General features: G+C 37.7%; 1 long non-coding RNA gene across 6 annotated transcripts; it reads left to right on the top strand.

Moving 5' to 3' along the window:
• The first annotated feature begins 2,694 nt into the window (after positions 1-2,694).
• On the top strand, positions 2,695-10,617 carry LOC133802222 (uncharacterized). Of its 6 annotated transcripts, XR_009877201.1 has the most exons (6): positions 2,695-3,058; positions 3,372-3,443; positions 3,545-3,613; positions 4,176-4,244; positions 4,474-9,363; positions 9,469-10,617. It is a non-coding gene; the product is annotated as an uncharacterized LOC133802222 (long non-coding RNA). The 6 variants fall into 6 exon arrangements; XR_009877200.1 differs by lacking the exon at positions 3,372-3,443 and having other exon boundaries at positions 9,279-9,363; XR_009877199.1 differs by lacking the exon at positions 3,372-3,443.
• The last annotated feature ends 13,784 nt before the right edge of the window (positions 10,618-24,401 follow it).

Raw genomic sequence — 24,401 nt, 5'->3', positions numbered from 1 at the left:
ACTTTGTAGGAGGTTAGGCCCACTTTCGAGATGACTGGAACAGGACCCTCATATTTGCGGATGATTCTGATGTCCTTATTCCCTCGTAATCTCAGTTGTTTGAGCCTCAGCTTGATAATCACTAAGTCACCTGCTTTGAATTCCAGCGGTCGTCTTTTCTGATCTGCCCACTTCTTCATTCTCCAGATAGGCTCAGGCAATCTAGGTGGTTTTCTTCCAGTCTTTCATGAAATTAAAGGCTCTTGGATTTCTTCCTCGATACTCATCCATTGTGTGGGGTAACAGTGGTTGTTGGCCGTTGACAACTTCAAAAGCGCTCTAGTTTGACGTAGAACACTTCTGAGAGTTGAAGCAAAATTGAGCTACGTCTAGTAGTTGCAGCCAATTCTTTTGGTCGGTGTTGACAAAATGCCGCAAGTACTCTTCCAACATCCCATTGAATCTTTCAGTCTGTCCGTCTGTTTGAGGATGGTAGCTGGAGGAAATGTTTAGTTGTGACCCAAAAAGGTTGAATAATGCAAACCAAAAGGTCCATGTCTATCTTCCATCTTGGTCACTGACTATATTTTGGGGTACTCCCCAATACTTAACAACATACTTAAAGAAAAGTCTTGTCGTCTCTTCTACCGAGCAATACTTCGACATCGATATGAATGTTGCATACTTTGAAAATCTGTCCACGATCACTAAGATTGCACTCAAGTCTCCTGTCTTTGGTAGACTAGTAATGAAGTCAAGCGACACACTCTCCCATGGTCGGCTTGGGACTAACAAAGGTTCTAACAACCATGGCATCTTGTGTCTCTCCACTTTGTCTTGCTGGAAGGTGAGACATGTCTTGGTGTACTGCACTATATCATCACACATTTGTGGCCAGTAGTACCATTGCTTCAACAGGGCATGTGTTCTCTACCACCCTGGATGACCCGCCCACAAGGTGTCGTGACACTCACTCATTAGTGTCCTTCGCAAATCTCCCATCTTTGGAACATATAAGCGGCCACCCTTGGCCTACAAAAGATCGTCTTCCACCAAAAACTGGTGAGTCTTTCCTTCTTTTGCGAGATTCATGATGGTCTTCACCACTGAGTCTTTGACCAGGTTCTCCTTAATGCGCTCTCGGATGGGAGTAGTCACCGCGCTAGCTGACATATTTGCTAGCAATTTTAGAGCCGCTAACTCAGCTTTGCGACTTAGGGAATCAGCTGCCTGGTTTAGACGACCTGCCTTGTGTTCGAAATGAAAGTCTAATTCTGCTATGAACTCCTGCCATCTTGCTTACTTAGGGGTAAGCTTTGGCTGGGAGAGGAAATGACTCACCGCAACATTATTTGTTTTCACCACAAACTTCAACCCCAACAAATAGTATCTCCACACTCGTAGACAATGAATTACTTCGAGAAGCTCCTTCTCTTGTGCAGTGTACCACCTCTCTACCTTTGTAAGTTAGCGGCTTTCATAAGATACGGGGTGGCCCTCTTGTACAAGTACTCCTCCCAAAGCATAATCAGACGCATCTATCTTCACTTCAAAGGGTTTACTGACATCTGGTAAGGCGAGGACAGGATCTGGCATCATGGCTTCCTTCAGACTCTCAAATGCTTCGACACATCTATCGGTCCACGTCCAAGTTACACCCTTCTTCAACAACTCGGTCAAGGGTGCCGCTCTTCCTGTATAGCCCTCCACAAATCTTTGATAATAGTTGGCTAAACCAAGGAAATTATGTAGTTCCTTCAAATTGGTGGGGGTCTTCCATTCTTGAATAGCCCACACCATTTCTAGATCCATGCGGATCCGACCACGTTCTACAATGTGTCCTAGGAACTTGATTCTCTCTTGTGTGAAGGAGCACTTCTCTCGTTTCACATAGAGTTGGTTCTCTCTCAATTTATGAAACACTTGAGCTAAGTATCGTTGATGTTATTTTATTGTGGAGTTATAAACAACAATGTCATCCATATAGACTACCACGAACTTATCTAGGTACTCATGGAAAACTTGGTTAATCAACGTACAGAATGTGGTTGGTGTGTTTGTCAACCCAAACGGCATGACTCGAAACTCGAATGCTCCATATCGAGTCACACACGTTGTCTTTGGCTCATCCCCTTCTGCTATCAACACTTGATAGTAGCCTGATCTCAAATCCAATTTTGTAAAGAATTTTGCTCCACTTAACTGGTCGAACAAGTCTGCGATCAAGGGGATGGGGTACATATTGCGCACTGTCACCTTGTTGAGAGCTCGATAATCAATACACAATCTCAAGCTCCCATCATGCTTCTTCTAAAATAGCACGGGCGCACCAAATGGTGCCTTCGATGGTCTGATGAAGCTTGCCTCTAGTAATTCCTTAAACTGCTTCCTCAGTTCTTCTAGTTCATGGGGTGCCATCCTGTAGGCCACCTTTGCGGGTGGTTTGGCTCCTAGCACCAGTTCGATCTGGTGATCAATCCCTCTTCTAGGTGGCAAGGCTTTAGGGAGTTGATCTGACATAACATCTCCATACTTCTTCAAGACCATTCAAATCTCTGGTGGAATGACTTCATCCACTGTATCCTTGTATACTATGGGTAGGGCAATACAACAACAAAAGATGCATTCCACAACACTAAAATCTAATACTATTGAAAAAGTATTATGGTTTAAGATAAAAAAGTTAAGCGGGTCTCTCAAATTTTGGAGTGCCGATTAATTTTTTAGCACCAACATTTTTAATTATATTTTTCTCTCTTTTTCCTAGTGTTTTTTTCACTCAACTCTCCCTTTCTCTCTCAAATCCCTCGCCTTTCTCTAAATCCTTAGGGTTCCTTAATACATTTGCTCTCTCACAACTCCATAACAAAGATAGGTTTCTCATTTCAAGGAAATGGGATTCCAGGAATGGTCATGAGATGGCCACATAGGGACCAAAGCCAGGCAAATCCTTATCCTATTGTTTAAGTCTATCTGTATGCACCATCAAGTCTATCCATATATTGCCTTCACACCAGTCCAGCCATTTGGAGCCATTATTTCTTCTCCTCTGTTACTTCCTTCAACATTTCCATTAGATGTAAGTATTTCACACTAAATTATATAATAGACTGTTCTTTGCTTGAATCTTATTTGTCCCATACAATTCATTATCCTATAGATTTAAAATAAAATTATAAGCATTATAAATTTGTAGTTAATGGAATAAAGGCAATACCTACGTCTCTTTCTCTATCTTTAAACTTTTTTGTTCTTTGACATATTTTGATTTTTAAAAAGTTTTGTTTTCTTATAGGTTAATTATTTTAGAGTAAATTTTTTTATTTTTATGACTATTAATGTTCAAACTTGAAGTAAGATGTTTTATTTTTATGCCGAAATGGGTGCTTCAGGGAAATTGGTGCTCTAAGGAAAATGGGTCAAAGCTTTAATAGGTTTGAAGTAGCCAGAGAAAGAAAAAAAATGTAATCTTAGCTATAAATCTTCACAATTAATCAAGCATTTTTTGGGTTGTTTTTGGTTATGTGGTTACACCAGTTTTCAAGATTTGTTTCTCTATGCGTAGGAGGTGTGCTGGTAAAAAGCAAGAAACGGGGACTACGTAGAAGTTCTTGTAATGGGAGTACGGGGTGATGTATGTACATATATGTGAATGTCATATACTTATATGTCTATTCGATGGTCATATATATATATATACATGTGTGTAATCGTTATTTGCAAACATTTGAAACAGAAACCTTCCTATGTTTTTTTTTAATTTAATTTTATTGATAGTTTCCTATTATTTGGACCACTAAAAAGACTTATGCTACTAGTTGATTTATTTATTTAGTTTTTTGTGTGTGTGAAGGCTTTCCAACTATTGTTTTGGTGTGGTGGTGAGGTTGTAAAGTTTTTATCAAAATATGTTATATTTTGATAGACCATTATGTGAAAAGGGTTCAACCATTATTATTGCACGATAATTAAGGATGTTGAGCATGTTCTTTCTTTATATGCCTCTACTTTTTTATGAGATAGGATTTTTCATCTGCAACATGTTGTATGTATCTTTTTTTATTGGCAGAACTAGTATATGCTATTTCAAATTTTTGAAGGTTGTTTGTAAGATTTATGATGTTCTTAATTGTATTTTCAAATCATTAACTTTTTTTTGTTCTTTCTATTCACCATGTTTATTCTTAGAATTTCAGGATGTGAGCATTAAGGCTGAAATTTATCATGGACAAACGAAATAATATAGCTCATGTTGAGTCCCACAGGTTCCATCTTTCCTTTGATTTATATATTTGTGTAGCATCCTTCAAGCTTTCACTGTTCTCATTTCATTAATACACTTGTTGGGAATTGGATGCTTCTATTCTTTCATTACCATAGGATTGCTATGATGTTGATCTGACATAACTAATCCCATTTTTTCATTTCCTCATCTCTTTTTAATTATAAGAGATGAACTACATTTCATTGTCATTATTATTGCTTTTGGTATAGGAATAGATATGTCGGACATATTGGACAAGTATTACTCTATGGTGTCCCAAAAGTCTAGAATGCTACTACCACGAAAGTGGGCGTTGTGGGAGAGACGGTGTGTCATCTCTCTATTGGATTTATTACACAAGAAGTAATTTTGCAAAAGATGACTAATATGGATGAATCATAAACAATATGTATTCTTTTCTCTTAGGGAATAGTTTATTTGCTTCATAATAACATGACGTTATTCATGCTTACAGTTAGGAGCTGATGATTTGAATTCTTAGCCTTATCTCATGCATACTTGTGGTTATTTCTTCTTGATAGTGGTTGGTTAGTCTTTGTGGACATATTATTGTGTTACATTTGCTAATTTTTCTTTCTCTTATGGTTTGCACATAATAAGTTTGTTAGAATGCTTCAAAGAGATTAGTATGAATAATTGTTTGAATTTTGTGTGATAGCTTTGTGTTTCGATTTGATTAAAGAATATAATTTCTTATGAAATCTGAATTTGTTATTAAATTTAGAAAGCTTAATAATATTTCAAGTCAAAAGTGTAGGGAGAGTGACACCCAAGAGAGTATTATATAGTTTTGGTACTATTGAATCATTATTATTGTTTTGGTAGGCTTTGATTCATGAAGAGCAAAACAAGCAAAACTAGCAATATGTGGAGATAGAGTTGGAAATGGAAAATAGAAAAGAAAATGTGGACAACGCTAGGGTAGGCGCACATTGAGTATTAGCTAGCTAGTAAACTTATTGAAATCTAATAAAATATGTAATCTATTGATCATGAAAGAGGAAAGGTAATTCTTAATTTTGTTAGCACCATTGTTGATATATATAATATTGAATGTAGATTGTTTGGAAAGCTGCAATGTTCAATGCCACTTCTTGCTTTACTATTATATCTCTACATCCAAAACTATTAATAATGGAACATCCCAATTACTTTTAGTTAAATATACAAATGATCAAAAAAGTAAAAGGACTTACATAAGATTTTCATTTTAAGCCCTTTTATTGTCAAATCACGAAACAAAGCCCAAAAGGAAGAATTAATTTATGGTTATGATTACTTCTTGGGTGAGAATCTTTATCATGTAGTTATACCTTAATGTGACTAGCTGTAACACCCTAGTTACTCCAAGACCATTACTGTGAACTTTAAATCGTGCTTAACTCGCTAAACCAGTCAGTTGGTTATAAACGTGCATCTAGGTGTTATTAATAGGCTGAGGTGAAAAAAAATCTCGATCAAAAGGAAATTATATATTTTATTTAAAGCATAAAATTGTACAGGGGCCCATAAAATCATTTACAAGTTATTTACAATCCCAAAATGGTCATTACAGTGTAAAAATTACAACCCACCGACCTAAGCGGCAAAAATAGGGTTAACCCCTAGTTCCTTTGAGAAACACCTTGGCCATGGTGGTCAAGCGGCCACATATGTACACATCACCACCTAAACTCTCCACTCAAGGCTGAGTGAGCTTTTCATTACCTTTAATTGCACCACATAGCACCCGTGAGCCAAGGATCAGCAAGAAAACTCATTACTGTATGTATACAATATCAAATGAAGATTATGATAATCATACAGGGCTTATAGCCCTAAATAGATAAGTGAATATCACTTCAAGATTATAGTAACCATGTTGGGGCTTGTAGCCCTAATAAGATAATATTAAGATTCTAATAATCATGTTGGGGCGTGTAGCCTTAATCAGATAAGTGACTGATGAGTAAGTCATGAACTTGAATCAGATAAGTGACTGATGAGTAAGTCACGAACTTGGACTCCACACTCATAGCCGTGTGACGATGTAGTCAACTGGGCCTTCTTGCCTCGGCTCTAAGTAACTAGCCTTTAGACTAGACAATCGCTTTTGTTTTCATCGAACTTAAGGTCGGTCAAGCAGTTCATGCTTGTGACAATAACGCTTATGTCAATTAGATCTAATCTTTTCGGCTTGCATTAAACACGCTAATACTGTTCATGATTCATAAGCCAATACCATACGACCAGTGCCCAGTACTACTGCCGAACTTGACTAATGAGTCACAACTTCACAGTCAATATTGACTCCTTTGTCAATTCCTGACTCATAGGTCAGTGCCATACACAGATAAGAAAAATGGCTAAGCATTTGATATGGAATCAATGTCCACATATATAACACTCAACATGCCTCATTAATAACCATGCTTGTCACATATTGGGTGCAGTTTTCTTACCTCTGGTTCGAGTGTGGAATAATAAAAGAACGACCCTTGAGAACGATCAGTCCTTTGATTCCTTAGCGGTCACCTAGTCATAACCAAACATAATTCCCATCAATGAAAATGAGCAACAAAAGGTTCTTGGACCAAAACCTAACCTCCGGGACATCGAATCCTACTAAACCGGGTCGTAGGAATGATCCCGAGGCCTAAGGTTTGGATTCCCACGTTGAAAACACAATTCTGGCCAAAATGCCACTAAGGGTCGCGACCCTACTCCACCATGCCACGGCCCGCCTCCCGGACAGAGGCGCCAGCCTCCCTGCCATCAGCATGCATCGCGGCCAGCCTTCCCCCATGTCGCAGCTCTACGACCCTTCAAAACCACCCTTCATCTTCATCAAGCTTGGGCCATGGCGCTCTAGAATAGAGTCGCTACCCCACCTGAAACCCAGCCAAAAACCCCCCGTTTTTTCTCTTCGAACTCATTTCAAATACCTACTAAAACACTTCCAATTCCACAAAGCAAAGTTCACAATTATTACCACAACTTATCCATCATATACCCAACAAAACCTAAGCTTTAAACCATTCAAAACCTCATCAAATTCCCATTCCTATGATCAAAACTCCAATCTCAAAACTAACACAAAAATAGAGCAAAGAACCAGAAAATCGAACTAAAACTTTACCTTAAACTCAAATTGAATCCTCTTCAATGGCTGAACACTAGCCTAGGACCTCAAGCTTCAATCTCCAAGTTTGAATCCTCAAAATTGCTTCAAAATTTCAAAAGAAGGAGAAGGATAATGATGATCGTGAGAGAGGAAGGAAAAGGGCTCTGTTTTGCTTAAGCTTTCTACGCCCTTCCCTAGTTAAGTATGACCCTTGGTCAAAAGACCAAAATGCCCCCAAGCCTATTTCACTTCTTAACAGCCCCCAAGGGTAAAACTGTCATTTCTCCTCTAATCCCGTTAATCACAATTCATTATTCTCAATATTCTCAAATACTTATAAATCATATCCCATTACCCTTTAACTCCCGGTAATGCACTAATCATCAAATTACCCCGAGACTCACCTCGAGCCCCGAAATTAACCACGTTATGACCAAACCGCTATCTTCCATTCAAATATCATCTCATCATGAATAGCTCGAAAAAAATCCACATTATAATGTGGCCTCATCAATAATCACCAACATGCATGAAAGTGTACAAATATGCCTCAACGGGCCAAATTACCAGAATACTCTTATAATGAAAAGTGGACCCACATGCATGTATTTATCATCATATAATAATATAATTCACATAATCATGCATATAATCATTTAATGGTATAATAAATTTATTATGGCCCTCCCGGCCTATTAATCCAACCATAAACATCAATAGGAATTTTGTTGCATTACACTATCTATATATCTATATATTACTCTAGTTCTTCAAAAATAGTGTTGATCTCTTATAATATTGTCAATTACAATATTATTATTCCTTATAAGATTGTGTTGTGTAAGTGTGATGACTACCTATTTAGATTTTATTTTACATCTCTTTATTTTTGGTAATATATTAGATACACCAAGGAGTTTATTATTTAGTTCAAGTATTGAACCATCATTTGTTTTGTTTGCCGAACATAGAACCGTATTGTGCCCAAAAATATGTATAATATGTCTAGATAGAGTACATATATATATTATTATTGTGATTTATGAGTAATTCTTTATATGTAATTGGAAATTGGTACAAGGAAAGAAAAGATTAAGGTGAGCTTTCACACATATTTTTATAAGGGAAATTTGCGGCTAAAATACCCAAACTTTTAAGTTACTAATACTTAAATACCCAAACTAATTTTTTGGTGGAAAAAATACCCAACCGTTAACTTTTCTGGCATTCCGTTAGTACCCATAGTTAAAGTTTAGTTTTGACATATAAAAGGACAAATGACACTCCAAGATTACTCCACATGTAAATTAAATAAAACAAATAAATCATTTTAAAACCATCTGAAAAGATTTAAAAATATAACTAAGGTAATTATATTATATTATTATTAAAACATTTAAAATAAAAAAACTGAAAAAGTAAAAGAAAAAGAAAACGATTATCAGAGAGAGGGAGAGAAGACGAAGAACAGAGAGGGAGAGAAGACGAGAAGACGAAGAACAGAGAGGGAGTTCTGATGGGTTTTCATGTTGAATTATTGGCACTGGCACTTCATTACATTTGGGTTTAATGGTTTTATGGTGACTGAAACTTCATTATTGGCAGGCATAACAAAATGGTATTTCGTTTTGGAGATTGGTCTTTGTGTTTAGCAATATTAGTACTAGTATTGAGCAGCATATCAAGTTCAAATTCTCTGAGGATCAAAAAACAAATTAAGACCAAATCCGCTGTATTTCTATCCCCTGAGTTTGAGTTGGGACCAGGATCAGTGGTCAATAGATTTTACTATGACATTGACTTTCCAAGAGGTCATATTGCTGTGAAGATTTTTAATGCATAAGTTGTTGATGAAGTAGGGAACCCTATCCCTCTTCATGAAACTTATCTTCACCATTGGGTTGTTTTCAGATACTGAAATAAGTGATGAGTCTAACAAAAATAAAAGACCAAGTCAATAAGTGTGGATTTTCATCTATCAAGAGGTATAGCAGAGGTATGTATCATAATGTCTTATTGGAGTACAATTACTATTTGTAAGAATATTCTGTGTTATGGAACATATGTTTTGTACTTCTATTAAACAATTTTTCATTAACAGGTGAATGAAGGAAAATATGCTCGTGCTATATCTATCTTTGATCAGGTAATAGTTCAGGGCCTCAAGTCATCTATGTCTTTCAAGAGAAATTCACTATAAAGAACTTCCGTTACTCTTCTTTTTATTACTTGTACTTTATTTTTTCTTCTTCCTGAGTTTGTTGGTTGGGAGCAATGGCTCAGAATGTTAATGTGATAAGCCTGTAACTAAGCTATACACATTTAACTTTACAACTATGATATTCACAGCTATTGAAAGAGGATCCTAACTATCCCGAGGCTCTAATAGGAATGTGAAGGTGAATCTAAATTAGTAGTGGATTCTTCTATTGCAAGTATAGGCCATAAATTCTGTAAAATTTTGTTCTACGTTGCAATCTGTTTCCATGAAAAGTTACAAGATATTTATGTTGAAACAGAATGAATTCATTAAGTAATATAATCTTTCTGACCCCATAATGTGCTGATCTAATTCTTTGGAATGAAACATTAAGAAAAACTTTAGTACATTGCACTACCAGGTACTTAATATATCTGTGCATATGACACTACACAAATACATAATAATTGTGCCTCCTCTACTCTGAATTCCTGGCTAGTCGACGTTTATTTGCCGGTGTCTCAAGGTCTTCGTCGGCGTCTCTGGTGGGTGGTGTTCGTGTCACCGTCTCTGGTGGGTCTTCATCGGCATCTCAGATGAGTCTTCGTCGGCATCTCAAGGGGTTCTTCGTTGGGGTTCAAAATAGTTTTTTGGGTAATCTGTTCTTCGTCTTTCTCTCTTCTCTCCTCTCTGTTCTTCGTCTTCTCGTCTTCTCTCCCTCTCTCTGATAATCGTTTCCTTTTTCTTTTACTTTTTCAGTTTTTTTATTTTAAATATTTTAATAATAATATAATATAATTACCTTAGTTATATTTTTAAATCTTTTCAGATGGTTTTAAAATGATTTATTTGTTTTATTTAATTTACATGTGGAGTAATCTTGGAGTGCCATTTGTCCTCTTATATGTCAAAATTAAACTCTAACTATGGGTACTAACGGAATGCCAGAAAAGTTAACGGTTGGGTATTTTTGCCACCAAAAAATTAGTTTGGGTATTTAAGTGTTAGTAACTTGAAAGTTTGGGTATTTTAGCCGCAAATTTCCTTTTTTATAATGCTTTATATGTGATATGATTTATGATTCTTTCCAACACTCATCCAGTAATAGATAACTCTACTTTTCATAATAAATTTGTGACTTTTTCCCATCATGTCATCTTATTTTTAGTGTAAAAAACATTAATAATGATAGAGATTAGATAATTGTCCATGTTGGCTTGTCAAAAGTTTGTTGGTGGAGATCTAGTCAAGTTAAAAATGTAATATTATTAGTTTCATTTGGTCATGATCTATGATAAGATTTATCAATGTATTTATGTGAATGATAAGATATTATAGATTTGTGCTATGTTTCTATTATGCCAAGTTTAACCTTGTTCTTTGATGAGTTAAAGAGTTTTGATCAAAATGAATATATCATTATTATTATCTAAACCAGCACGCACTTATCAATGAATTCTATATCTTGTAGAGTTGATATATGGGTGTCAAGTAATAATTTTGGAATCCAATTATGTGATCTCAGGTTGAAGAAAAACCACAAAATCCTGCATCCAAGAGTTTCTTTAATAATCTCACATACAAGGATGTCAAAATCTCCAAATGAACCAAATAGAGCATCTTAACATATTGATGACCCAAAAATATTGTATTGTTTGTGAATAAATATGGGGTTGTCCTTTTAAAATTTCTTACAGGCATAGTTTCAATTGGTGTGAAATGATCTCAAGAATTTTATAATGATTAGGGACCATTTTGAACTTGAATATTTATAATATTACTCAATTAATTAATCAGGTTGCTTTCATTTTCATTTTAGTGTTGGCTAATTTGTTGTAATATTAGTGAACAATATATAGTATAATATTAAAAAAAATTGTCAATGAAAAGTTTCATACATATACTAATAGTTAAAATAATAATATCAACATGTTAAAATAATAAAATAATACCAAATTTGTCTTATAGTAAATAATACTATAATAATAGCTTATAAGTAGCAAAAAGAGTTATTTAAACGATTATAAATAGCATGAGGAAATACTTATCCATTATTAAAATAACACAACAAAAGTGTTATGATAGAATATATAATAATACAACTCAATAACTATAGAAAAGTGTTATGCATGGTGCCCTAATCTACGATAACACCACTTTCCTTAATACATTAAAAAGTGTTATGGTATGTATTCGATAATAGTTTTTCAGACTTATTAAAAATAGTTTTTCTTGTAGTGCAATATACGTGGGTTCTTGTCTTTTCACGCCCTTCATAAATGGCAAGGCTGACAACAACTTGGTTTCTGGGGGCTGCTCCACATTAGCAGGCACCATTGCAAGTGTCTCTCCCATTATGAGTAAACTTCCCGTAGCTAGGATGGGAATGGCCCCCTTCTCCATAAGAAAGTCCATACCCAATATCACATCAAAGTCGTCCATTCGCACGACCACCAAATCAGTTTGCCCCTCCCACGAGCTGATCTTAATGTTCACCTTCTTAGCCACGCTGGTTGTGGCTAAGGCTTCTGAGTTAACCGCTTTCATGCGGTCATAGTCCTTCTCCCATTTCAGTCCTAGATGTTTAGCTTCGATCTCTGAAATGAAGTTGTGAGTGGCGCCTGTGTTGATCATCACACTTTCAGCCATTTTACCATTTAGAGTGGTATCCACATACATTAGTCCTTTTCCAAGGGTCTTCTTCACTTTCACACCATGTTTCTTGAGAGCATTTAGCATCTGGAGAGCACCCATGTGCGTATATTCCTTATTCTCCTCTTCTTTGGCTTGTTCCCCTTGGGAAAATGATGCCTGGAGGGCAGTCATCTTGGATTTGTGAGGACATTCGGTTGACTTATATGGTCCGGTACAAATCCAACATGTAAGAGGCTTCTTGAATGGAGGGTTACTACCTTTGTTAGGAGAGCTAGACTCCACACTCCTCTTCTTTCCTCCCCCACTTTTTCTCTGCCAAGGCTTTCTCGACTTTTTACCCCCAACGTTTCTTTTGCTTGGTGAATGATTAATCTTATTCGATTGAATGTTCCTTGATGAGTAATCGGTCAGTCATTCGGCAGTAGCTTGAGCAGTGTCCAGGTCAGCCACTTGCTATCTCTCGAGCTCTTACTTTGCCCAAGGCTTCAAACCTTCGAAAATGCAAAGAGCTTGTCCACTTCAGACATGTCTTTGATATCAAGCATCAACCCAGAGAATTTCTTCACGTATTCTCGGATTGTTCCAATGTGCTTCAGCTCTCTCAATTGGCGTCGAGCTATGTAGGCAACATTTTCAGGGAGAAACTACGTCTTCAATTCTCTCTTTAGATCTTCCCATGTTACTATGGTGCATCTTCCATTCTGAATGTCAACCACACTTTGGCATCCGCAGGCAAGTACATTGATTCAGCTCTCACGACTCTGAAGTAATGCTCCATATCAAAGAGGAGGTTCTCTAAGTCCTTTACGTATCTATCCTTACCCTAGAGCCTTGGCTCAGGCACCTTTACCCTTCTGTATTCCATGCCAATGGGTCCAGTTGCAGGCTAATTCCTGACCGCCTTCATGGTAAGGTTCAGCTTAGTGTTCATCTCCAACATCTCATCCTTGAATGCCTCAACTGACCCCCTACAATTCTCTACAAGGTCATTTAGTGTTTCTAGTAGGTCTTTCACCACTCCTTCCACTGCCTCAATATGTTCCTCCCTCTGAGGACTATTGGATGAAATTGAAAGGTTCTCCTTTCGCTCGATTGCAGTTATGTGGGCTAGTAAATTGATTGTATCTCGCTCCAACAAAGCCATACGGTTTTGTGTGTTGTTCGTCTTTGGTTCTAGCCTGAGAGAGCTAAGATCCCTAACCCTCTCATCCAGGCCATCTAGCTCTCCAACGCTCCTCTCCAGCACTTTGATCCTTTGAGTGTTGCTCACCATCATGAAGGGCACCAAGATTTCTCTAACCTGGCTCTGATACAAACTGTCACGGGCCGCCAACTTGACTCTTCGAATTGACGGAACGTGGAACACTTGTTAGCACTCTCAGCTAGCAAGTCAACCTAAAATTCACACATGCGGCAAACAAACCCAACGGTTAGCCACGATACAAGTCTCACACATGTAAGGGTAATGATGAAGCATGAGCAAGCACAAAGCAAGCCATCCAAAGGCAATATCCCACACAGCAACTAGAGCATACAACATAGGCAAGTGGCACGAGATGGCCTAACAAAGGTAACAAACAAGCAACACATAGACCATAAAGGAAGCATACACAAAGGGACATGGATAAATATCGTTTTATTCATATAAGGCCTTGATAGGGCATGGGAGTGCACAACTTAAGCCCCTATCTGCTGGTGGCCATGGTGCTTCTCTAAGTCACCAGGTCACCTCCCCCTAAGGAGCATTCTAAGGAAATAAAGTCTTCCCAGGAACATATATGATTTTCTCCTGGGAGACATATACATAATTACAAAAGTGCCATCCCCTACCATTGAGGTTACTTGGTGCAAGACTGGACTAATGATCAAGCACCAAGGCATGCTCATACATACAAAATGACCCCTTGGAGGTGTGTCATGTCGCAGCACGTCACACCTAACACCCCACATTTGGGCACCATCACTGTTGGGAATAATAGTGCGCTTAAAGCAATTGTAAATGACGAATGTTTTAAGTGAAATAAATAATTGAATTGAATTATTATATATATAGACTATATGTGATATTATGTTGATAATATTAAATAAATATCATAAAATTCCAAAGTTTATCTTTGTGGTCTTAATCTCATATTGGTATGAGAGGATCGAGATTAAGATAATAAACTTAAAGCAATTCGCTATAAAATAAATTTATGGAATCTTTAGATTAATTACTACTAGTACGGTTCGCTAGTAATATGAATACAAGTGACCTAGAACTAGGTTACTAGTGTAGTAGGACACTTTAGTGAAGGTACTTTATATATAGTGATGTATAGAACTAGACCAGATGTGATTTGTTAATACTTGTTTAAACATTTTTTCATGGTATTAATCAAACACATCAAACGATGATCATATACACGATGATCTTAATCATGAGGTTACTATGAACTCCTATATATGTCATTTGATCCTTTGATTCATGTGTTAAGGTTTGTCAGAATGATCAAGCTAAGAACAATTGTTTTGGGGACTCAATGATATATATGACTCGGGACATAGTTTAATAGAAATGAAATATGTACCTTCTTATAGATTGAATAATGGTTCCCTATTGGGTTGACTTTTGGAATTGAAAAGGATGTGAGCGCTCACGTCGCAAACTTGTTGTGACACAACCTTCACTAGTAAAATCAATGGTACTCTAGGAACAAGATATAGTTAAAAGGGTAAAACGGTAATTTTATTCCCTTTTAATTATGAACCACTAATAGAGGATTAAAGTTGTATGTAATGATTATATCAATGGACACTTTATTCTTTAATAAAGTACTCTATATATATGTCTATAATTATCAAGAGTTCAATCTCATATATATAGTGGAGTAATCATGAGATTAATAAATATGATTATTTAATTAAAGAGCTTTGATTAATAATCTAACATTTATTGGAGCTTGATATTATAGGTCCATTGGTCCCCATAGTGGCTCTATTAACACCAAATCAAGGTAAGATTTGATACAAGGGTAAAACTTTAATTTGGCAATTTGAGAATAATTTTATTCTTTGAGTAAAGTATACAATTATATGATAATTGAGATTGAATTATTAATTTAGAATTAATTATTAAAAATTTTAAAATATGTTTATTAATTTAAATATATAATTTCAAAATATATATAAATAAATAAATATTTTTTTAAATTAATTACTTTATTTGAGTAGGAGAAAATAAAATTGGCAAGTCAAAATAGTTTTTTGATTTATTGAATTTTAAAAAGATGATGATAGTGATGATCATCAATTTGAATTTTGAATTTTGAATTTAAAATTTAAATTTCGAAATATGGTTGTCATATTTTCCTTAAAAAAATATTACTATATTTTTATGGAATGATTGATTTTAATTAAATAAATAAATAAAAGAAAAATGCAATATCCCTTAAAAGGGAATACTGCTATTCACGCATGGCACAATCTAGGGATTGTGCCATGCGTGTAGTAGTATACAGATAATGTATGTGTGCTGTTTTTATTTTATTTATTTAATTAATTAATTATTTGAAAATAGATATTTTTAAAGTTGGTATGTTGGGATATTTACCTAAATCAATTCCTATCATCATTATGATATTATTATTAGGAATAATAAAGTAACATAATTTCTGTATATGATATAGAATAACAATAAGAAAATAGAGAAGTTAGTGAGACTTCAGAAAAGTTCAGAATTTGTCAGACAAAGATTATCTTCTTCTTCTTATTTTATTCTAACATTTCTCAGGCCATAATCCAAGTTCTCATGTGTTGAGATATACTTGTGATTCCTAATATACAAACACATATTCTTTGTGTGCCCACACATATCTTGAGATGTAGAGAACACTCCGGAAGATCGTGACTTGAGTACTCAAAGCGTTGGTTAGGAAGATCGATACATATATACGAAAAGACTCAAGGACACTTGATAGGCTTCAAGAGGTAAATATTTTTGTTCTTGAATATTTGTGTATATGTGTCTATGATTTATATAAATATGTGTATATTTATATATATGTTGCATGATTAATAATATTGTATATTAATGTTTTTGTCTGAATGTTTTCTTGAACATATACATTGTTTATATTAGAGATGGAAAATTGTGTTATATACACTGGGCTCACCACGCCCATTTCGATACGCACTCTGATTATTTTTCCAACCATTGGTATCAGAGCATGTTATTAATCTCTGCATATTATTAATTGATGTGTGGGACTATGTGCATTTTTTATAATATATGTGATATATGTTTGAATGGATGGATGTTTGTATTCATGATTTTAGATTCTTAAGGGTTGTTTATAATGATGTTTTTGGGTTTAGGAATTGTTCTTAAAATTTCTAGATAAAATATGTAAGCCAATTTTGGGGCATTGGAATTTTGTAATTTTTTCTTTTAAAATTCTGAATGCAATTCCAAGAGATGGCCTGAGCCCGAGCCCCCAACCATGCCCCTACACCTATGCACGCCCATGCCGCGCCCAGCTCTGCCCATGCCCGTGCCCCTGCGCACCTACCTGCCTAGCCGCAACCCCTGTGCACCTGCCTACCTAATCGCACCCTGTTTGCACGTGCACCCAGCCGCACCCTTGCCACTGCACCACATTGATACATACCTAGGGCTTGTATCTTACAAACCCTAATGTGTTGTTACCATAATTGTTTTAATTATTCATTTAATTAAAAAATATGAAATTAAATTATAATGGTTTTAATTTGGAAATTTCTTTAATTGAAATAATATTGATTATTTTAAAAATATTTTAATTGTTCTCATCCATAATTAAAAAAATTTAATTAAAATATCCAAAAAAATATTATTTTGAATTTTAATTTATTAAAATTAAATTGTTTAATTTTATTTTTTTGAATAAAATTAACCAAATTCAAATTGGGCCTTAGAAACTATTTGGGTGTTAAAACCCAAAGTTTAATTATTTTAAAAGTTTGTTTAAAATGATTCAAATGTTGTCTAATTCAAAATGGATATGGAAAAGAGTGGCATTAGCTCAACAAGACTACATCTCAAGATTCAAGATCAAGGTGCTCTTCATGAGGCCTTAAATAGTCTAGGTTACATTTTCATGTATTTTTTGCATGTTTTGTAATTTTTCTAGAATTACCCAAAAGTTACCAAGCCGCTTTTATTTATGTTTGAATGTGATTAAAGGTTTTAATATTTTGTCATGCATTATAATATACCATTCATATACCTACACAGTATGCAATTAGCATGCATTACATTCATGTAGAAACATGCTATTAGGAACGTCCTATATTTTATTATATGTTTATATATGATAATTCATATAATAATAAACTTAGTCTTAATTAGGTAAGATAGTAAATCAAAATTAAAGTTGCTTACTTTGTTATTTTAATGAAAAATATTTTATTGAAATAAAAATTATATTCTCTTAGTTAAAGAAAAAATTAAAATTAGAATTACGGGCACATTTTTTTTTTTGTTTTGCTTATTGGATTTGTAATTATTAGAATATCATTTGGTAAAAATAATTAAATTTATTTTTACAACTAAATTAAAAAATATTGATTTTGTGAAAAACACATTTTTTTCAAAATAGTGAGTGGGAGAGGAAGTTATGACAATGTTATCCCAAAAATATACACAGCTGATGCGACATGAAGGTTGGACACGTGGCATCATATTGTGGACACGTGTCATCATATTCTTGACACATGGCATAGGCATCCAACAGTCAAACTAGCTGAAGACAGCACATTCGCCAAATGAATAACAAATTGCTGTGCGGTATGCTTACCAAAAAAGACGTTGTTCAGTATGCTCTCCAAGAAACCCAGTTTATCTGGTTGGATGAAGTTAGTTACATCCTTCACACACCTAACAGTTCGCCTGAAAACTCGGTCAAACTCCTGAAGAATAGGACTACAACCACTCGCAAAGAGGAAGGGATATTTTGCAGCAGTTGCGGGGTAGGCTCAACCTCCTGGGCGTGGGGAATAGTATAAATGCAAGTCTTCCAACACTGTGGAGGGGGTTCAGACTTTTAGCCTACTGACCAGCACTAGGAATATATCGATCAGTTCTTTAGGAACACTTACTAGAGATTTTTTCCATCTTGTATTGTTTTTACACTTGGAGTTGTACCTATTTTCACTGGTCATCGTGTGTAAACCTTAAAGATCAATAAAAACTGAAGAGGAAGTAGGCCATTATCGCCTTTTGGGGCCGAACCTCTATAATTTATGTTGTCTTTTATCATTCATTGTTAGTAGTTATTAGGTTCTTGGCTTATTTATGGTTTATTGATTGTCTGAATGAAAACTCTCTAATTAGTTCTTTTAACTCCGCGTTAGTTGGCCAAAAAAACCAGTCAACATTTTGGTAATTTCATTAAGAGCTAAAGGCAATTACATTCAGATTTTATTGCTGCAAAAATTGTAGTCTCAACCAGAAGATGAAGCCAAGAGCCTCCAGAGCCCAAAGCTGAAGTGTCTCACCAAGTACCGTCAATAAGCAATTTCCTTGGGCAGCAAAGTTATCTGCCGCCTAGGAATCCATCTGATGTTAGGGGGCAAACCGCTATGCCCACTGCAGCAGGACGAGGGGTTGTTGCATCCACTAGAATCACTCAGGTAGGAATGTCAAGTGGAAATGCTGCGCGGGGTGCCGACCAGCAGGGACCCAGGGCTGGAGGCCCTGCACGATATGAACCCCATTTAGATATTGAAGGACTCAACCCTTAGATTGATCAGATAAGGGAAGTCATTTGAAAAATGCAAGATCAACTAGCCACCATGAATCAGGGGCGGGCCAATGCGCAGGAGGCCCTTAATGAGGCCTTCGAAAAACAAAGGAAAGACTTTCAAGAGGGGATGGATCAACATGCATGAGAGATACAGGCTCGACAAGAGGAGGCTGCTGAATCTATTCGTAATTACATGCAATAGCAGTAGACACAAGGTGTGGGAACCGTGGCTGGCACTACTGCCAAAAACCAACAACGCCCTCCCATTTTTGGTTTCGGTGAAGGTTCCATGCATGGGCCAGGGGCTCAACCTCAAAATGGAAACCACGGTCCAACCAGGAGTCACAGATCTAGTTGGGGTGCCCAAGTCAATAACAATAGGCGACCTTTATCGACAGATGAGCAGATCTTACCAAGACATCGCACGGGACAGGACCAAGCCGGAGATGTTCGGCCAAGACCTCAGGGTAATAACCGTGATAGGAATCCTAGCACTGCGGGATGAGTTGGCAATCCCTGAGTCCCAGCACCGAACAAGGGCAGTCAACCTCAGAACTACCAACAGCAACCTGGTTGGTACAGACAGTAACAAAAGTACCAACCATGGTCCTTAAGGGATGAGCTGGAGGTGAATAGCACATACAAGCCCCATTATGCTGATGGATATGGCCATGATGAGGCAGCAAGTCAAGTTCACCAGGATAATAACCAAAGACAGGGGGTAACCAGCCCGAAGGACTGTTTGTCACGCAAGGGCAGGAAATCCCTAACAACCAACCACCTCAAGGTGGAGGGTTCCAGGGAGTACCTCCAGTACCTGGAAGAGCAGATAGCCAGAATGCTAGGGGCAGACCTCGACCAAATTATGTTTTCAATCGCACGGGTCCCTTGGGAGGTGAGGACCTTCGAGAGGCTCTTAATTACAGTAGGGAAAATCGGGATTCGAAAAACATAGCTTTGCCTGAGCCTGCTCAGGACCAGAGAATGGATGAGATCCGTAATGTAGCACAGCCCCGGGCAGCTGCAGATCCTAAAATAGAAGCCCAGCTGGATCCGTTAACCTGACTAGTAAGGGACTTGACAGCCCCTAAGTTAACAAATATTGAAATGGAAAGATAGAGGGGTTCCCCATTTTCAGAACGAATAAATCAACTACCAATACCTGTCAAATTCAAAATGCCAACATGGAAATTTTACACTGGATTGGAGGACCCAGTATCCCACGTTCATCACTTTGCACTACAAACTGACCTCTATAGGGTTCAAGATGACGTCAGGTGCAGGATCTTCCCAGCCACCATGTTAGAAACTGCCCAGCGATGGTTCTTCAAGCTACAGCCAGGATCAATCACGTCATGGGATTGTTTTGTCCGCATATTCTATTCTCAATTCTCCTCGGTAATGCCCCTTCCAGCCGAGCCAAACGATTTAGTGGACATCAAACAAAGGGACGACGAGCCTCTCAAAAATTATATTCCATGTTTCATGCAAGAGGCCACCAAGGTAAAGTCCCTTAGTGATGATGGTAAGCTGATAGCCATCAATTCAGTAGTGAAGGTAAAAAGTTTATTCTAGAGTAGCTTGAAAAGGAAGTCAGCGCGTGCGACTCAAGAATTTCTCGATAGAGCAGAAGAATTTATCAAGTTAGAAGAAGCTGAACGAAAGGAGAATAATCCTACCCAGGCAGTTGCTGACCAAGAGAAAACAAGTGCTGGGAACACCACCAACCCTGTAGAAGGAAGTATAGATGGAGGCAAGAATGACAAACGCGGTAACGGGGCTGGAAGCAGTGGTAACCAGAATGACAATAAGAAGCCTAAGACCAGTGAGCAGCCAAAACTACGAGAATACGTGCCCAAGTTTACTACTTACACCATCTTGTTGGAGTCCCGAGCAGACGTTTTCAATGCTACACATGTCGTCGCACCATACAGAAGACCTCCACCAATAAGGAAGGATGTTAATAGTGGGATATGACCAAGTTCTGTTAGTTTCAAAATGATTATGGTCACGAACCAATGAATGTAACCACTTGAAGGAGGAGATAGAGTTCCTCATTAGAAAAAACAATGCTCATCTGAAGAGGTATGTACAACCGGCCACTGACCCACAGCTCCAACAACCTCCTCAGCAACAATCTCCCCAACAATATTAAAGCAGTTATCCACTCATACCACCAGTTGCTGCCCAACTAGATATGATCTGTGACGGACCACATTTAGCCGGTAATAGCGGCAAGGCCCGAGAAAAATATGCTCGTTCCCTTAGGCACAAGCAGGAGGAAGATGTATTGGCTGTCCAGGAGCGTACTCCCAAACAACCTTGATACGAATGTGAACCGATCACATTCAGTGAGGAAGACACAAGTCACGTGCATCAACCACATAATGACCCTTTGGTGGTAGAGGTGCAAATCTCCAACATGATCGTGGCTCGAACGATGATTGATCACAACTCGTCTGCCAACATTCTGTTCAAGAATACCCTAGAAAAGATGAATTTAAGCATTGGAGATTTAGAACCATGCGAGTAGCTGCTGGATGGATTTACTAAGAATGACATAAGGTTGCCTTTAACAGTAGGCATGACACCTAAGAGAAACACGGTAATGGATTTGTTCGTAGTAATTGACATTCCTCCTCCGTACAATGCCATGATAGGGAGGTCAGCCCTGTATGACCTCCGAGAAGTATCCTCATTTTTCCACTTGTTGTTCAAATTCCCAACCCGATCAGGTGTAGGATGTCTCAAGGGGAACCAGCTAGTGGCCAGAAGAATGTTATAATTCATCAGTAAAAAAAGAAGGCAAGGTAGTCTGTACTGCCCAGCCTGCAGGGCCTAGTCACCAGAAATAGGATACCACCCAAAACGGGGGAGATGATATAGACTCTCATTTTGGGGATACGGATCAGGGGTGGGTCCAGTCAAAGAACTGGAAGAGGTCCCACTTGACCCACAGTACCTGACCAGGGTTGTCAAGATTGGAAAAGAGCTATCTAGGCCCATAAGATCCGCATTGATCCAGTTCCTATCGGACAACCAGGATGTATTCGCTTGGTCACATGATGACATGTTAGGTATATGCCCAACTATTATGAGCCCTGCCCTCAACATTGACACAGAACACTTCAAGCCCGTGCAACAAAAAATGAGGTTACTAGATTAGACGAGGGCAAAAGCATTAAAGGATGAAGTGGAGAAACTCTAAAATAACAACTTTATCAGAGAGGCCTTTTATCCTGTGTGGTATCCAATCCTGTGTTAGTACTGAAGCCTAATGATAAGTGGAGGGTAAGTATAGATTTTACATATTTGAACAAAGCATGCCCCAAAGACTGCTTCCCACTTCCAAGAATCGATCAACTGGTGGACGCCGCGACTGGCCATGAAATTTTAACCTTCATGGATGCCTACTCGAGATACAACCAAATAAGCATGCATCCACCAAACCATGAGCATACAAGCTTCCGTACGGATGTGGGGTTATACTGTATAGGGTAATGTCGTTCGACCTGAAAAATGCTGAAGCAACCTATCAGCGATTGGTGATCCGTATGTTCAAAGACCAAATAGGAAGAAACATGGAAGTATACGTGGATGATATGTTGGTAAAGTCCAAACAGGCTAAGGCGCATATTGAAGACATGGAGGAGTGTTTCGATATCTTAAGGCAACATAGGATGAAATTAAACCCCATAAAATGCTCCTTTGGGGTAGGATAAGGAAAATTCCTAGGGTTTATAGTAAACTCCAGGGGAATAGAAGCAAACCCCAAAAAGATAAAAGCACTGCTGGACATGCCCTCACCGACCAGGATCAAAGACGTGCAAAGCTTGATAGGACGCATAGCAACACTCAGCAGATTCGTGTCTAAATCAACTGATAGATGTATTCCATTTTTTAATATCCTCAGATGCACAAAGAAATTCAAATGGACTGAAGAGTGCGAGCAAGCCTTCCAAGCTCTAAAACAGCAGCTGGCACAATCCCTAATCCTTTTGAAATCTCTAGAGGGTGAAGAATTATGCATATACCTAGCAGTAACTCAACACACCGTCAGTGCAGTCCTGGTTAGAGAGGAAGGCAAGATCTAGCACCCGGTCTATTATGTCAGTAAGAGACTAGTCGAAGCCGAAAGAAGGTATCCATTAATTGAATAATTAACTTATTTCTTGCTATTGTCATCAAGAAAAAATTTCCCATACTTCCAAGCACATCCAATCAGAGTTCGCACATCCAATCAGAGTTCTTACCGACCAACCACTGCACCAAGTCTTGCAAAAGCTAGATACATTTGGACGGCTGCTCAAGTGGTCTATATAGCTCGGACAATACGAGATTACTTACCAGCCCTGAACAACAATAAAAGGCCAAGCTCTAGCAGATTTTGTAGGTGAGTGTACTGGAATACCGGAAACAGATGTAGTCATAGCCAAGTAGTCATTCGAATCTGAGCTTCCGCACAGCACAAGTGTTGCACGGAATATCGGACACATGAACTCCAGTAGTATTGATTCCAAAGAAGAACAACCAACCTGGAAATTACATGTAGACGGCTCGTCTACCGACTAGTTATCCGGGGTCGGTCTTACTCTAATCACCCCCGAAGGGCAATAAATCAATTGTGCACTTAGTTTTGGATTTGAGGCATCTAACAACGAAGCCGAGTATGAAGCATTAATTGCGGGTCTAAGGTTAGGTAAGGAAGTAAAAGATGATTACTTAGAGATATATAGCGATTCTCAACTAGTTGTCAACCACGTCCTCAGAGAATATGTTGCGTGGGGGGAGAAAACAGTGGCTTATCTCAGTAAAATAAAAAAATTTCTTGCTCGGATTAAGAGATACACCATTCAGCAGATACCCAGAGAACAAAATACCAAGGCAGATGTAGTGGCTAGGCTAGCCAGTAATGTCGTGATGGACAAAGCCAATTTGGTCCCCGTTGAGTATTTGGACCAGCCCAGTATCAACATGCCAGAACCTGTCCTTCTAATAGACAACACTCCGTCCTGGATGACCCAAATTGCAGCTTTTCTAGAGCACGGAGTCCTGCCCAATAGTCGTAACGAGTCTAGAAAATTGATGAGGAAAGCTGCTCGGTACCTCTTCATAGACGGGGTCATGTACTGAAGAGGATTTTCTATGCCATTGCTCAGGTGCGTCAACCAAACAGAATCTGGATGACTTCTTGAAGAGGTACATGAGGGTTTCTGTGGGAATCATGCTGGGGGCAGAGTCTGTCTAAGAAAATTCTAAGGCAAGGCTACTTCTGGCCAACTATGAATGAGGACTCCATATCGCATGTTCAAAAATTTGATAAGTGTCAGAGATTGCAAAAATCCCTCGAGCAGCCCCAATTGAACTAACACAGATGCAAAGTCCATGGCCCTTTGCCATTTGGGGGATCGACCT

Source organism: Humulus lupulus, chromosome 9 (genome assembly GCF_963169125.1).
Source record: "Humulus lupulus chromosome 9, drHumLupu1.1, whole genome shotgun sequence".
NCBI lineage: Eukaryota > Viridiplantae > Streptophyta > Magnoliopsida > Rosales > Cannabaceae > Humulus > Humulus lupulus.
The sequence above is the reverse complement of the archived record's forward strand: the minus strand, read 5'-3'. Positions and strand labels throughout refer to the sequence as shown.